The sequence below is a fragment of the Octodon degus genome, unplaced genomic scaffold (assembly GCF_000260255.1).
Source record: "Octodon degus isolate 3935 unplaced genomic scaffold, OctDeg1.0 scaffold00015, whole genome shotgun sequence".
In the NCBI taxonomy this organism is placed as follows: domain Eukaryota; kingdom Metazoa; phylum Chordata; class Mammalia; order Rodentia; family Octodontidae; genus Octodon; species Octodon degus.
Genome location: NW_004524591.1, coordinates 16,721,250 through 16,738,686, shown reverse-complemented (window position 1 = coordinate 16,738,686; position 17,437 = coordinate 16,721,250). Strand labels below are relative to the sequence as shown.

Below are 17,437 nucleotides of genomic sequence, written 5' to 3'. Positions count from 1 at the left end.
GGATTACAGGCTGTACCACTTCACCCAGGCTCCATCACTGTCTCATCATGCCCCTGGGGCGGGGCCAGCAAGGCAGACCTGGGGATCAAATTCCCAGCCCCTGTGTCTGCCTAAGCAGGTGCTTTAATCTGTTGAGGTATTTGGCCAGCCCTTAGTTTTTATTTTTAATTTTAATTTTTTAATGGTCTGGAGATCAAATCCAGGGCCTCACACATACTAGGCAAATACTCTACCATTGAGTTACATTCCCAGCCTCAGTTTTTACCTTTTCTTTTTTTTTTTTTTTTTCTCCGAATGCCTTCAGGTCAGGTGTGGCTGGCTTGAGTTGTGGGGATCAAACCACAGCAACCTGAGCCTGACTGCTTTGGTGAAGCAGCCACTTAAAGAGCTGAGCTAAGGGGCAGGCCCCCTAGTTTTTACCTTTTCAATGATTGAAAAAAACCCCAAAGTACGAACTTTCATGGCACATAAACATAATATGAAGTTCAAATTTAAGTGTCCATTAATACATTTTATTAGCCAAGCTCATCTGTTTCTAGTCTGTGGCTACTTTCAAGCTACAAATACAGAACTGAATGGATAGGTCAGAGTCTGTCCAGTAAAACTAAAAATATTCGCTGTCCATCCCTGGTCTAAGATAGTCTCTGTATAAGAATGAAACTTATTTAGACTATTCAGAACCAATTGAATGATTTTGAAAGAGATGGCAAGAAATATGAATTGAATTAAGCAGAATATCTACCACAATACTAATAGCAGCAGTTAATGCTTACGGAGCATTTGCTGTGCGCCTAATAATCTTCATGGTACTAGACACATACTGACTCACTCAATCCTCATGACTATGTGTTTGTCCTATTTTATAGGAATCAGTACAAAGAAGCTAAGCAATTTTGTTCAAAATCAGAGTTAAAAACCATTCAGTCTGCTGTCTTTGAAGTTTATCTCAGTGGTTTACTCATAAGTATGTATGTTGTAAATACCTCCACTGACTGTATTGTATTTCTTGAGTAAGATAAAGGTACAAGTTGAGTGTCTCATCTGAAAATACAAAATATTTCAAAATCTGAAATTCTTTGAGCCCCCGAAATGATGCTAAAAGTTAAAAATTCTACACTGTGAAACTTGAATGTAAACAAATATTAGAAATGTTTTATAAAATTATGCTTTGTCTCTATGGGTAAGTAGTATATGAAAGATGAATTTTGTATTTAGACTTAGGTTTCAAGGTATCTCATTATTTGCATGTGAATATTCTGAAATTCCACTTTCTTCTGGTCCTAATAAGGAATATTTAACATGTGTTTTCCTTTGGTTGATTTTAATTACTTAATCTCACTTAGAGCACTTTTAGATTATAATGTCTTTATGAGCTTAATCAGTACAATTGCATAACTTCAAATAGAAATTATTTTAATCTTTTTTTGTGATTAGTTTATTGGATTATTGTACAGTAGGTTCTCCAGTCTTAAAACACAAATTACTTGTCTTGTTAAAGCAGATTTCAGGTTCATTTTCTGTTGTTTGTATTTAATTTATGACCAGTCTAATAGTTTTTCCTCTATTTTGTTTTTTACCATATAATATAACCTCCCTGATCAAGATCAGGCAGTTATTTCCCATTACCTTAAATTCACATCCCAAATTCCCACAAGGCCAACCTAAATCCTGTGTCAGTTTCTTTTTCATGTGATGCCATGCTTCCTTTCCCTTACTGTGCCATAGCTACACTGGGCCTGTAAGTTCCTTGAACAAAATATTTTCCTACTTTTTTAATATTAATTTTATTGATAGAGAAGTAGCAATGAGATGGTTTCAAAACAGGTTAGTAGGACAGTTACAATAATTAATACATTGCATATTGTTACCTTTGTAGTAGTTACTCATAGTTTAAGATGAAGACCTGATATCTTGTCTAAACTCTATTAGTTCAAAACTTTCTTCTCATTGAACTAAAATGTAGCTGTATATCTATGCTAACTTTTATATGTACAGATTTTTTTTTTACTATGAAATGTTCCTTCATTTATATCCCCCTTTTTTATTTAGTTTTGTCAAAGATGGATATTCCATTAACCTTCATATATTGTCGGTACATGAATTCAGCATAGTAATCCAAAATAGTCTAGTAGTCTATAATAGTAGTGGGTTATCCGCATGACTGGCAATGTCAGAAGTTTTTGACTTGAGCTTTTTACAGCTCAGCATATTAATATGGCTTTACTTTTTATTTTTTATTTTTTTGGCGGAACCGGGGATTGAACTCAGGCCCTTGCACTTACCAGGGAAGTGCTTATTCTACTGAGCCATCTCCCTGGCCCCTGCCTTTACTTTTTATACCTTGTTTTTATACTTTTCTGCTGGATGGTTAAGACCAAGATAAAGCAAGACCGATATAACAAGAAATGTAACTTTTGTATCTGATGAGGTCTTCAAATCCCCTCAGGATTTACCCTGAAGCTCTGTACAGCAGTTTGTAGATCTTTTGTCAGTGTCAGCCATGTGGATGAGTCATGGCCATTGCTTGACCAATTTGCTCTCTGTGAAAGCCTGAGAGAATGTTTTCTTTCCATGTGACTCTCCTTAGGCACACTCTCCATTGTTGATCACATTCCTCTGTGTCCCCATAATCTCCTTGATCAGAAAATTTGGAACACCACGGAGTTACAGGATGTTACAGTACAGGTTCTTCTATGTCCTGAGTCCTCCCTGACCTTGAAGGGCTAGGGCCAAATGTTGGCTATCCTTGTAACCGTTCTTTTTCTCTAATGTTTTGATCTGAAAACACAACCCTCCAGAAGAGAAGCTTAATGATATTATTACCCTAAAATGTAGGCTGTTGAGCTTAATAACATCAGTATCTGTGTGAGTATTGAACATAACATGGAACAGGTGTTTTCCATCAATTGTTGATATGCTAAACTAAATCCATACAGAATGTGAAAAAAAGTTAAAAAACCAGACAAACAATTATAAATTTTTACACAAAAATTTAGAAATCTAACTACTATTATTAGTGTTCCTAATTGTAGTTCTGTAAATGCAAAACTAAAACTGGCTTAATCTTATAATTAATGTCTTGGGTAAGAATTTCAATAGGTGCTAAGGTTGTAACTGCACCAAAGCTCTACACCAAAGGTCAGAGAACAGTGCTGTACAAAATGACAAGAAGAAGGAGCGAAATGCAGTATTTTCCTGCTTTTGTGACTGCTCTTCCTCTTGCCAAAACTCATACTTGCTTTCTTCTTCCTCTGCACCATGTAGGCTCTCATATCTGCCATCTCCTCAGGACCTCCTGCCCTCCTGATGTTCCTTGTTTGTTTCCTCCTTAGCACTTATCATGGCTTGTCATGTTTGTGTTTTTGGTTACTTTTCTCTCTACCTTTCTCATCTTGTGAGCTCCACAAGAAAAGGGACTGTGAGCCTTGTTCATCATTATAATCCCAGTTCTCAGCCAGCTCTGTGCCCAGAATATGAGAGGACTTCAGTAGACATCAGTAAAGTGTATGAATGAAAGCGTTCTACTTTTAGTGCTACTGTTTAGGAGGAAAACTCACCACAAAGAAACACTAAAAGTGTTTCTTGAACTAAAAGATTTCTCAAATTTCTTTTATGCTCCGTTTCCTGCCAGATTGATTGTTATGAAATATTACATTGATAGAATTTGGCTTCCTCAAATCCCTTTGCTTTTTTTTTTGTTTTTAAGCTCTCCTCAAAATCTTCTACTTTTATTATTATTATTTTTATTTTTTTTCTGTTGCTTGCCAAACTTTTAATATTTGAGGGATAATAAAGAGAACAGAAGCCCAAGAAGTATGAACTTTGCTGGAGTCAACACAAAAGATATTTTTCTTTTTTCCTCCTCAAATGCCTTCAGCGCACTTTTGGCGGGCTGGAGTGTTGTGGGGATCGAACTACAGTAACCTGAGGCTGACAACTTTGTGGAAGCAGCCACTTAAAGGACTGAGCTAGGGCCAGGCCCCCAAAAGATGTTTTTCTCTGGAAAAATATTACTTTTCTTCGAGAAAAGAAACCTGTTTAATTCCTGTGCTTCAGTTTATTTCCTAGACTCTTATAACAAGAGCTTAACACAGAAGCAGTTCCTTGATGAATAAGTTTATTCGTCTTTATTTGAAAAATCTTCATAGAAATTTGGTTTAGCTCTCAGCAGCATGCTTCTGAGCTCTGAGAAAGCTTACCTTCTTTTGAGCTACCCGATCTTTCTTCTGGACAAGGGACATTTTGGGAAGGTTTCACCTCTTCTTTTTTTTTTTTCATAATTTTATTGATAAACAAATAGCAGTGAGACAGTTTCAAATTAAATCGGTAGGACAGTTTCAATAATTAACACACTGCATACATTCTTCTTAGTGGTTAATTGCTGTACGAGATGCGGACTTGAGATCCTATTTACAAACACCATTAGAACAAATCATTCTATTCATTAAAATAATGTAACTATATATCTATCCTAACCACTTTGAATACACAGATACAAAATGGACATTCATCTGTATACCCTTTTTTTGTTAAGTTCCATTATTTGAATATTATAGGTGTGTAAACTCAGCAAAATATTCTAAAAGTGTCCAGTAGCCCATAATAGCATTGGGTCTTCTGTTTAACTGGAAATGTCAGAAATTGTTGACCTGAGTCCCCCACAGCTCAACATAACAGCATGGCTTTACTGCCTGTATTTCGTCTTCATACTTTTCTACTGGATGGTTAAGACCAAGGTAAAGCAGGACCTATGCAACAAAAGTTGTAGCTTTTGGGTCTGAGAAGGTCAGTGAAATCCCCTCAGGATTTATCCTGAGATCCTGTACCTCAGATTGTAGAACCTTTGTCAGTGTCAGCCATGTGGATGAGTCACGGTCATTGCTTGGCCAATGTGCTCTCTGTGAAAGTCTGAGAGAGTATTTTCTCTCCATGTGACTCTCCTTAGGCACACTCTACTTCATCTCACCTCTTCTTTTTAACTTCTCTCTTTGGCTTCTTTGCATAGACTGGATTCTCTTGTATAGCAGCATAAGCTTTCTTATACATCTCCTCCATCATGTCTGGAGTTACATTGTTCTTTATGTACTGAGGGAACTGTTTCTTGTAAGCATCTTCATCTTCTTCCATCAGGTAGCAATTTGATTTTTGTTCATGAAGTCTTTGCCTACCTCTGTGTCTTCAAGAGTTCCTCCTACTTTCTCTTCCAGGAGATTTAGTGTTTCTGTTTTGATGTTTAGATCTTTAATCCATTTTGACTTTAGTTTAGTGCATGTTGATAGACCTGCATCAAATTTTAGTTTTTGGCTTGTAGAGAGCCAGTTTTTCCAGCACCATTTGTTAAAGAGGTTATCTTTCTTCCAGTGAGTATGTTTGCTTTCTTTGTCAAAGATAAGGTGGCTGAGTGTGTTCATAGGGGCTTCAACATCTTCTAATCTATTCCATTGATTCTCAGGTCTATTTTGTTGCCAGTGCCATGCTGATTTTATCGTAGTAGCCTTGTATTATAATTTCAAGTCAGGAATTATAATGCCTCCTGCCTTGTCTTCGTTGTCTAGAATTGCAATAATTTGCCATTCTAGGTCTTTTCTGGTTCCAAATAAGTTTTAGGAATGATTTCTCTAGGTCTGTGAGGTATGTGGGTGATAGTTTGATAGGGATTGCATTAAATCTGTACAGCAATTTTGAGAGTATGGCCATTTTCACAACGTTGGTTTTTCCTATCCAGGAGCATGGAATATCTTTCCATTTTCTGAAATCCTCTATGATCTCTTTTTTCAGAGTACTGTAATTTTCCTTGAAAAGATCTTTAACTTCTCTAGTTAGATGAATTCCAAGGTATTTCATTTTCCTCAGTGCTATTGTAAAAGGTATTGTTTCTATAATTTCCCTCTCAGTGTGTTTGTTATCTGTGTAGAGGAATGCTGTTGACTTTTGGGTATTGACTTTGTATCCTGCTATGCTACTGAATTTCTGTATTAATTCTAGTAGCTTCTTGGTGGAGTTTTTTTGGTCTTCCAAGTAAAGTATCATGTCATCTGCAAATAATGATAATTTAACTTCTTCTTTACCTATCCTTATTTCTTTTATTTATCTCTCTTGTCTAATGGCTCTAGTTAATGTTTCCAGAACTGTATTAAATAGAAGGGGTGATAAAGGACATCCTTATCTTGTACCAGATCTAAGAGTAAAAGATTTCAGTTTTTCCCCATTTAGAATTATGTTAGCTGTTAAAAGGAAAGTGAGAACTTGAGGATTGGACAATCAGAAGAGGGCAAGGAGAAAAGCTGGGAAACATGACAGGGGCAAAGCCATACATTTATATGCACAAGATGGGTAAGGTAAGGATCCTGAGAATCTACAGCATGTTTTTGAAACTAGTAGTTAATTAGTAGGATTCTCACCCTGACTAACTATATATACTGATAAGTGTGAACTAAGCAGCTGCACTGAAGATAGCAATGTGTAATGGTAGGGTCATGCTCGGAATGCCTGCCGTTCTGGTCTTCTAAATGCATACTGCTTTTCATGGCATACTAATTACTGCCATACTGTCTCTCAAGTAAATGTTTGTTTTTAAAAAAAAGGGGGGCAATAAATGAAAACAAGAGATAGGAAAAAATGGCACAGGATAGTCATGCTACAATGCTGTGTATGGTTAGATTTCTTAATTTCTGGTAAAATATGTAATTGTTTATTCATATTTTTTCAAATTTTTTTCATTTTTAAAATTTTTGTCTTCATACTGTACAGGGACTTAAAGTTTAACATATCAATACTTGATGGAAAATGCTGGTTCCATGTTATGCCTAAGATGTTTGATATTCAGACAGATAGTTAGGTTAAACCCAACTGCATATGTTGTAGGACAATAATAAGCTTCTCTTCTGGAAGGTTAACAACCTAAGTTTGCAGACCAAAAATCAGAGAAAAAGAAGGGCTGCAAGGACAGCCAACACTTTGGCCCTAGCCTTCCAAGGTCAGTGAAGACTCAGGATCTAGGAGAACCTGTACTGTAACATTATGTAACTCAGTAGTGTCCCAGATTTTCTGATCAAGGATATTATGTTGCCACAGAGGAATGTAATCGATGATGTAGAGTGTGCCTAAGGAGAGTCACATGAAGAGAACATTCTCTCAGGCTTTCACAGAGAGCAAATTGTTCAAGCAATGGCTATGATTCATCCACATGGCTGACACTCACAAAGGATCTACAAACTGCAGTATAGGGTTTCAGGTTAATTCCTGAGGGCATTTGACTGACCTTATCAGGTACAAAAGTTACATTTCTTGTTATATCAGTTTTACTTTATCTTGGTCTTAACCATCCAGCAGAAAAGTATGAAAATGAAGTATAAAAAGTAAAACCACATTAATATGCTGAGCTGTAAAAGGCTCAAGTCAACAACTTTGGACATTGTCAGTCTTACGGAAAATCCACTACTGTTATGGACTACTGACTCTATTGGGAGATTCTGATGAATTCAGTTACCTACATTATCTAAATGACAATGGAATGCCCTTCTCTGACAAAACTAACCAAAAAAGTGGGATAGACATGAACAACCCTTTTGTATCTGTATACTCAAAATAGGATAGATATACAGCCCACTCTCTTAATTCAGTGAATAGAGAGGTTTGTTATAATAGTGTTTGAGACAGGATATCATGTCTGCATCTTGTATAATGAATAACCACTAAGACAACAATATACAATGTATTAATTACTGTAAATGTGCCCATAATTGGTTGTGAAACTGTCTCATTGATATTTGTTTCTCAATAAAATTATTAAAAAATAAATAAAAATAAAAAAGAACTGCAGTAATTCAGTATTTCACAATTTATGACAGAAGGTTGTATTTTTTTGGTAAGAATAAGGTTTATTCACTGTGTAGAAAAGGATGTAAAGAAAAGGCCTGATTAGAATCGTTCATTTATTCTCTAAGCAGCTCTTTAATGATAGCAATTATAAGTAATTCTTAAGTTCTTAAAATTAGGGTGCCCCTACCAGACCTTTATTTGAAATTATTTCTTTGGTGGAACCGAGGATTGAACTCTGGCCCTGGTGCTTGCCAGGGAAGTGCTTATTCCACTGAGCCATCTCCCCAACTTTATTTGAAATTATTGATTGCATATTTTAATTCATATTTCTATTAATAATCCACTAAAGACTACTTTTCACAGTGTTTTATGCATGCTATTTAAAAAATTAAAAAAATTAAATTGTCTCCTATTTAGATTTATTTCCTACTGCTTAATGTCAATTACTGGATTTAACTTTTTGAATTCCTTTAATTTTTAGATTAAATTTAGAATGTCTTGGCTATTGAGGAAGACATTATATAGTCCAAAAATAATCCTAGTATCTATTTTTGATGTTGACATTACAAGATTACTGCAGTTCATTTATTTACTCCTTCATTGTATCGAATATTTGAAGGGGAAGAAATAAATTCATTTTACTTTAAATTTGTATTGTGTGTATTCATTATACAAGATGCATACTAGATGTATGTAACTTACTTTATATTCAGAACTTAAGTTATGTTAACATTGCATAACTGAGAGTACTTCTTTTAGATAATCAGAAGAAATATGTGTTTGATATAGTGTGTTTCTTCCTTCCCAGAGAGTAATTTGCCTGAGGTCACCCACTGATGTATGGCAGAACATGCACTGGGAAAGCCAGACTGTTGAGCTCATCGCTTGGCCAGTGTACTCTGGTCTCCACAGACAGAAACAGATGATTATAGTGTAGAATAATGAAAGAGTATGCAGAAATATAAATATATAAAAAATATTTGACAATATAAATTGTCCATCAATTTGAAGTTTTTTGTCATTTCTGTTTTTTATGAATTTAAAATTATTATTATTGGAGTTATAGAACATGGAACTGGAAGTACTTAGAAAATGGTTGAACATTGTTTTAAGTGCTTTACATAAATTATTTAATCTTCAAAAAAATCCTCCCAGGTTGGGCTTACATTAGGCACACTTTTTTTTTGGTACCAGGAATTGAACACAAGACCTTGCACTTTCTAGGCAGGCGCTCTTGCAGGGTAGCAAACTGAGTCTTACCAGAAGCTAAATACCATATTGTGCCTAGGATGCATATACTAAATACAGCCATATTGTTTCAAGTACTATGAATTCGGTCTCCCTGAAATAATTTCCTCCTAGTTTTTACAAGTAAAGACTTTCCTATTTGCCAGTGATGATTTTCCTTTGATGAACAACTTTTAGATTTGGCATTATACTTCTTACAGGCTGGAACAGTATTTTTATTTAGAGCTGAATGGTGAGCAGTTAATTCAAGGTCATTCAAAGAGTTCTTTGCTACTTTTTGCTGTAGTAGAATTTATTTTTTATTTTTATTTTATTTATTTATGTTTTGCAGAACGAGGGATTGAATTCAGGCCCTTGTACCTGCCAGGGAAGTGCTTATTCTACTGAGCCATCTCCCTAACCCTTGTAGTAGAATTTTTTTTTTTGTGGAACCAGGGATTGAACTCAGGCCGTTGCACTTGCCAGGCAAGTGCTTATTCTACTGAGCTATCTCCCTGGCCCACTTGTAGTAGAATTTAAGTAACGTATGCAGCCACTATTGGCTCACAGTGTCAAAATGTATAGCTCATAAAATTATATATTCCCAAGGTTTATTATTTTTATACATACAAATCAATTTTCTTATAGATGTTGAGTTTTATTCTTTTGTTTATTTGTTTTGTTGTTGTTGTTGTTGTTGTTGTTTTTTCTGTATTTAGGACAGGGTCTACAGGGCCTCATTATGAAGATTGGACCCATAGTGATTCTCCTGTTTTCAGCCTCCCAAGTGCTGGGATTACAGGCACACGCCACCATGCCGAGTCTCATTTGCCATGTCAGCGCACCCCAGGGGTGGGGCCAGCATGGCAAATTGGGGATTGAAGCCAGCCACTGCGCTCTGCCTAAGTAGGCGCTTTAGTCTGCTGAGCTACTGGGCAGGCCCATAGATATTGAGTTTTAAAACAGTAGGCACATAACATTTTAGCAGGAAGTTAGTCTGTTTTCCTGTTTTTACCACAAAATACCTTGCCTTTCTTTCTTTGACATGTTCTTGTTACTCCTTCCTATAAATATCTGGTTACTTGTATTAATAGGATACTCTAGACTTCTGTAATATCTTGTTTCCTTCAGCATTTAGTATTATGTGTGTATATGTGTGTGTGTGTGTGTGAGAGAGAGAAAGAGAGAGAGAGAGAGAGAGAGAGAGAGAGAGAGAGACAGAGACAGAGACAGAGACAGAGAGACAGAGACAGAGAGAAACAACTGTCACAAAAAGGAACAACTACTTTTTGCAGATACTTTTAGTACTTAATTACTGTGCCAGAGCAGTGACCTTAATTTGAAATGCTCTGTTTCCCTGTGGCTCATCAGAAGAAAACACTGCCCAGGTGTATGAATTAATCAGTTTATTATCAATACTTACAAGCATAGCAAGAATAATGAAAAAAAATTAAAACCAAATCTTTGGGAATCTTGCACATCTTAGAAAATATAAAATATACAAAGAATGGTTACTGCGTGCCTTTTAAGCAAGTTTTATGTAGCTTAACTTATTTACCAAATCTTTTTTTCTTTTTCCTGTCAGTCATGTAGTATCTTTTGGGGGAAAGTTATTGCAGTTTCTCCACAAAATTCATAATTTAAACTTTATTTTGTGTTATGCTCCAGTATGTAGAAAGATCATATTAACAATATAATTTCTTTTTCTGGTTTGTTTGGGAGGATATTTGAAATTTATGGGACAGAATTGAAAGAACTGGGCAGTTATTATCTTTAGATAAGATATATTTATGTGAAATATATGTAAAATTCAGAATATTTTCAGACATTTGCCATTTGTTTTCCCCTGGGAGTGTAAAATCAGAAATTTCAGTTCTTTAGACTTGCTGGAAGTCCTGCCTTAACCCTTACTGTATGTGTGAGTGTGGGTGATGTTGCACTGTGAGGGGGTGAACAGTATTAGCGGTGACAAACCTACAGATAGAATGTGGGGAGGCTGTCAGGATTAAGGACTGAGATAAAAAGCAGGTACAAACATTGTAAGAAGACCATTGAAAAGTACTTTGACTAGAAGCCAACGGTGAAGACTTTGAGGGAAGGGATGGATGGTCAGTACTATTAGTTGCTTCAGAAAGAACAAAAAAAGATAAATATTAAAAATACTCCAACGATTAGCTGTAAAAGGCTCAAGTCAATAACTTCTGAGGATAACCCACTAATATTATAGACTGCTAGTCAGTGTTAGATTGTTTAGTTGAATTCAAACACTTATAGTATTTAGATGCCAATAGAATATTCACCTCTGACAGGACAAAAAAAAAAAAAGGATACAAAGAAAAGATCATTTTGTATTTATATATACAAAATAGGATAAATTTACAGCTACTTTCGCTTAATTCAATGAGAAAGAGGTGTGCTAACAGTGTTTGGACAGAATATCCTGTCTGCTTCTTGTACTATGGATAACCACTAAGAAGATAACAATGTACAGTGCATTGACTATCAAAATTGTCCTATTAATCAGCTGTGAAACTCTCATTCATATTTATTTCTCAATAAAAGATAAATATAAAAAAATATTCCACTGCCACATGCTGCACCAGCCCCGCCCCTGGGTGCACTGAGCTGGCCACTGAGACGAGGTGTGATGGCCCACACCTGTAATCCCAGCGCTAGGGAGGCTTAAAACAGGAGGATCACTATGAGTCCAAGCTGTGTAGTGAGACCCTGTACCAAATACAGTAAAAAAATTTTAAAAATAAAGTATTCCACTGATGATGAAAACTAGGGTGTTGTAGTGATTTTGTTAGTTACATATGGAATAGTATGGACAGAAATCAAATTGCAATTAATTAAGGAATGAGAAGTGAGAAGTAAAGGAGCAAACTATTTAAAAAAGCTAGATAGCACAAAATGTTTTATTTGGGAATATCACTTAGCAGTAAAAACATGTGAAATCTTCTTGTAGTTATATGAGCTTTTTAAAAAAGCTAATCCCTAAAAGTTACACACTGTTTTATTCCATGTGTATTACATCCTTGAAATGGCAAAAGTATAGGAATGGAGGATAGAAAGTGGTTACCAGAATTTAGGGAAGGGAGGTAGGGGCAGGAAGAAGGTGCGGAGATACAAAGGGGCAACAGGGGGGGGATCTTTGTGGTGCTGCAGCTATTCATTATGACAGTGTGCGTGCATTAACCTACACAGGAATAATGAACATAAATGAGTCCAAGTGAAACTGAGACTTTGAATAAGGTAGATGGAATTTACCAATGTCTGTAACCTGGCTGTGCTCGTTAACTATAGTTTTCTTTTTTAACTATAGTTTTATAAAATGGTATCACTGGGGGAAATTGGGCAGAAAGACCCTGTTCTTACAACTACATGCAAGTCAATAATTCTCTCAATAGAAATTTTAGTCTAGCATGGGTCTTGACATAATCTAGGTTCATAATACATTTTTATAATTAGTGTTATGCTTTGTTGATATAGAGACTATATGAAATAGATTACATTTTATATATATTTTTCTAGAGTAATGTTCTCAGGAATTGTGTTAAGTTTAGATTGCAGAATCTCTTTATTGAACTGTTGTTTGTTGATGTTCTTTTGGAAATGTTCTGGCTACAAAGAGAAGAACACATATCATTGAGAAAAGCTTGTAGCATGCCAAGAATTACCCAAGGAGAATGCCAACTTACTATAAATTATCTTGTGTCCTCAGGAGGCCAATACATCTCAATTCAAATAATCCAAAAAGGAAATGGAAGGGTTTTCACCTTTATATCCTCCATGGGGAGGCAGAAAGATAGAAAGATACTGCATCACATTCCATTCTTTTAGTGTCTGCCCCAGGTCTGTAAGTAAATATATGCAGCTTGGACTTGTTTTTACCCTCCTCTCCCCAGCACTGGGATTACAGGCGTGCACCACCACACTGGGTCTTGGTCGCCAACCCAATGTGCCCAAGGCGGCCCCTGTGTGCCAGTGTTCAAACCCCAGTTGCCTGTACTTGCTTAAGCAGGTGCTTAGTCCTCTGAGCTATCTCTCTAGGGCAGTAGCACCTTGTTAACTGTGCACAAGGTGATGTCTGTGACTATTAGTGTGAACTGTGTAAATATATACCTGAGTTTAGCCCATTTGTTTTGAGGAGTTTAAAGAGTATCTGAGCTTCAAATCCTGAAGACTGCTTTCAGGGAGAATGCCATCTTCATCCTGCATGGGGATATGTTTTATAAGCAACAGAATCGTCATGTCTACCAGTGGATTTGTATAATAAAACTACACACATGTGGGTAGGCAGGAATAAGCAATACCACAAGATTATTCATAATTAAAATTTCCCAGTAGTATTGTTTATTAATTAAATATCCTAGACTCTCTACACAACTGAATGAACATGTAGTTTAACTCTAAAGTAATATTTTATATCTGCCATTAATTAAAGTTGCATGTCCTAAAGTACTCAGCTTTCACAAAATGAACACGTAGTTTCACTTGAATTTCCTCTGGTTGTTTGAATGTTTGCCAAGTGCTTTTTAAAGAACTGTATACAGATAACTCAGTTGGCATTGGTTTTTCTGATAACTTAACCTTGTGCTTATTGATTTAAATGAGTTCTATTTTATTTGAGTATATAATTTGATTTTATGTCCTACCATAGTTATAATTTAATCTAAAAAGTAAAACTAAAGGCAGGCATGGTGGCGCACTGCTGGAATCCTACTCTGCACTGTGGAAGGCTGATGCAGGAGGACTTTGAATTTGAGCCCAGCCTCAATCATTGCAACTTTTAGTGACTTATGAGACCCTCTCATGAACAACAACGAGAAAAGACCGAGTGTGACGCCCTGCGTGTGACTCCCAGGACCAGGTGCTGGGGTGGGGAATGAAATTCAGTTCTGGTGTCAAGGATGTTCCCTATCATATATACCTTTATTGAGTAACCTTATTTATTCAACATGCATGTATTGAATAGTTATATACCAGGCAAAAGGAGTAAGGAGAATAAAATTTCAGTGCTCCTGCCATCAAGTAGTTTATGGCTTGTCTGCATCTCCCCAAACCTGTCTGTTATCAAATGTAAATTTTTGCAGATTTTCTGGAGTCACCTTTTAGTCACAGATTAAAAAGAATGACTTGCATAGAAGTGCTTCAGGCTTTTCTTTAATACTTGCAGTGATTTTCAATAAAAATATTGATTTTAGGACTGGCTAAATAGCTCAGTGGCCGAGTATTTGACTAATAATCACAAAAACTTTAGATCCCTAGCACTGCAAAAACAACAAAAGATAGATTTAAGAACTTTTTCATTAGTATGTATTTATAAAACATAATGAATACATCGATAGTTTAAATTTGGCTCATATACATATTGAACCTTAATCTTTGTATCCCTTCTTTCTACCTCTTGTCTCCCCTCTCCTCCATCCCAATGTTCCTCTTCTCATCCCCAAAAGATCTACCTCCCTGTTTCGTATCACCTGCCTTTTGTTTTGCTTTTTAAGTTATTTATATTGCAGGTTTATCATATAAGAAAAACCATGATATTTTTTTAAGTGAAATTCGGTCTCACTTGTAATTTTTTAAAATTTTAATCTAATTTGTACTCTCTTTAAAAAAGGAACCATGCCATATTTAACATTCTGTATCTCATTTGTTTTCTTTAGCATTATGGTTGCAAGGTGTTTCCATTTTTCTATAAATGACTCAGGTTTGTCCTTGTCTGTGGCTGAGCAGTATTTTATTATGTGTATATACTGCATTTTCTTTATTCCATTCTTGTATCAATGGGCACATGGTACATTTCCAAGATTTAGCTGTGGTAACAGTTGTGCTGTTGGAAACATGGCTATGCTTGTATCACTGTAATGTGATGAGTATGTACAAGACCCTGAATTCGAGCTCCAGCACTGGAAATTTTTTAAAAATGTGTTTGGGAAGGATACCCAGAAAGCATATAGCTGTCTCACGTGGAATTTCTATTTTAGTTTTTCCATGGTAGTGGTAGTAGTTTGCACTCCCACCAACAATATACAAAGGTTTCTTTTCCCTCATAGCCTTGCCAGCATTTGTTGTATTGAGCCCTTGTTGATAGACATTTTTTTCTGGAGTAAGATGGGAATCTTAGTGTTGTTTTGATTTTCATTTCTTTAGTGGACGAAGATGCTGGACACTTTTTTCATGTATGTACTGGCTATTTGTACTTCTTTTGAGAACTATCTATTCATTTCAATTGTCAATTTTTGATTGAGTTTTATTTTAAGGTATCTTTTTATTTTAGTTTTTCATGTATTTTAGACATTGATCCAATGTCCAAGGAATAACTGATACTTTTCCCCCCATTCTGTGGGTTCGTTTCCTTTGCTGTCAGAAGCTTTTTAATTTGCTGTCATCCCATTTGCTGATTCCTGGTATTATTTATTGTGCAGCTGAGGAACTTCTCAGAAAGTCTTTGCCTGTACCAATGTCCCTTGATAGTTTACCAAGATTGCTTCTTTTTAAATACCTAGGTCTTTAACCCGTTCTATTTTATTTTTTAAATATTTATTTATTTATTTATTTATTGCGGAACTGGGGATTGAACTCAGGCCCTTGAGCTTGCCAAGGAAGCGCTTATTCCACTGAGCCATCTCCCAGGCCCTGACCCATTTTATTTTAATACAAAGTGAGAGGTATGAGTCTAGATTCATTCTTCTTCATGTGGATAACCACTTTTTTAGCACTATGTGTTAAAGAGGATATCTCTTCTCCAATGTGTGCTTTTGATCCCTTTGTCAAAGATCAGATAACCGAATGTGCCTGGGGTTGTCTATGTATCCTTTATTCTGGTCCACTGACACACAGGTGTTTTTTTTTATTGCACCATCACCATACTTTCTTTAAAAATCACTATAGCTTTGTAATATAACTTCAGATATGGAATTGTGATGCCCCATGCTTTGCTTTTCTTGCTCAAGATTGCTTTTATTGAATTCTGTTTTGCTGTCACATAAATTTTGTGATCATTTATTCTAGTTCTGTGAAGACTGCTATATTTCGGTAGACATAACATTAAATCTGTATATCATTTTTGGACAATATTGCTTCTTTCTATTTAGGAACAAGGGGTGTCTTTTCCATTTTCTTATGTCCTCTTTGATCTCAAAAATTTTTTTGCCTTATGTTTAGAACCTGCTAAATTTGTGCTACTTTTGTGATTTTGTACATTAATTGATTAGAAAGCTTATGTTTCCATTTTATTGGTGAATAAATAAATATTAAGTAGAAAACATAAAGAAGGATAGTTACATGAATATGCATACTCCTAGTAAACATGTCAATATTTATTGCATAACTACATTTCTACAAATTACACAGGTATGCTTATTCCTCTTTTTTATACACAATGTACATATGCGGCTGACTCCACCTTGAATTTATACCTATCCACTGGTATGACAAATTCACTCTAACTTTGTGACTGTCAATCCCATCACCTGCTCATTAGATGTCCAGCAGGCAGGTCTGTTTTATTCTTGAATTTTGCTTTTGTGAATTTCTGTTCCCTTCTTTTTTTTTTTTATTTTTATTTATTACATTTATTTAGTGTGTGTGTGTGTGTGGCCAGCTCAGCCCACCAGGGGGCGGGCTGGCTGGCATGTGGTGCTGGGGGATCGAACCGAGGTCCCTGTGCTTTGCCAAGCTTGTTTCAAGTAGGTGCTTTAGACCACTGAGCCATCTCTCCAGCCCTCTGTTCCCTTCTGTTAAACCATCAAGACTAACTTTGGACAAGTTCAGATTTTTTTTCTGTTGAGTATGAGAGAAAAGCTTTCCAGGTCCTTGATTAGAGTAGCCTGGTGTGCTTTTTGGTCAGTCCTCAGTCCTTGGATTGAGTTCACTTCTAAGAACTCTTCTTATCACTAGCTACACCTAGGGTTAAGTTTGCATATTAGTAGTTACAATACTTATAGAAACAATACTTCTTCCTGCTTTTGTTAGATGAAATTTATACCATCAAATATAATCAACAGAATAGAATTACTGTATTCTAAGTCAGAACCAAGTCTTTTGAGAGAAATTACTTTGTTTACTTTGAAAAATTTTTAGTAAGCTTTACCTAAACAGTTGTTATACTTATGTTTAATTTTAAAATTTTCTCCCTCAGATATGTATATATGTATGTGGTTTAATAATACTTTTAAAAATATCTTTGCATAAGTCAACAAATTTTTAGAATGTAGAATTACCAGACCTGAAAGGCAACACACTACTTGTTTAGTCTATGCTCGGCTTCCCTTTTACAGTACTGGAGAATGACCCCAGGATCCTTACTTTGAGCTACATCTACAGCCTTTTTCTTTTCTTCTTCTTCTTCTTCTTCTTCTTCTTCTTCTTCTTCTTCTTCTTC

The 17,437-nt window shown here is 35.7% G+C and overlaps 1 protein-coding gene and 1 long non-coding RNA gene across 5 annotated transcripts in view; one reads left to right on the top strand and one right to left on the bottom strand.

Moving 5' to 3' along the window:
• Nucleotides 1–17,437, top strand: part of Skap2 (src kinase associated phosphoprotein 2) — a 210,093-nt gene that overhangs the window by 73,619 nt on the left and 119,037 nt on the right. The gene's annotated exons all lie outside the window — the stretch shown is intronic.
• LOC105741531 lies at nucleotides 4,112–5,135 on the bottom strand. Its single transcript, XR_001117003.1, has 2 exons — nucleotides 4,967–5,135; nucleotides 4,112–4,257 (listed from the first exon to the last, which is right to left on the bottom strand). It is a non-coding gene; the product is annotated as an uncharacterized LOC105741531 (long non-coding RNA).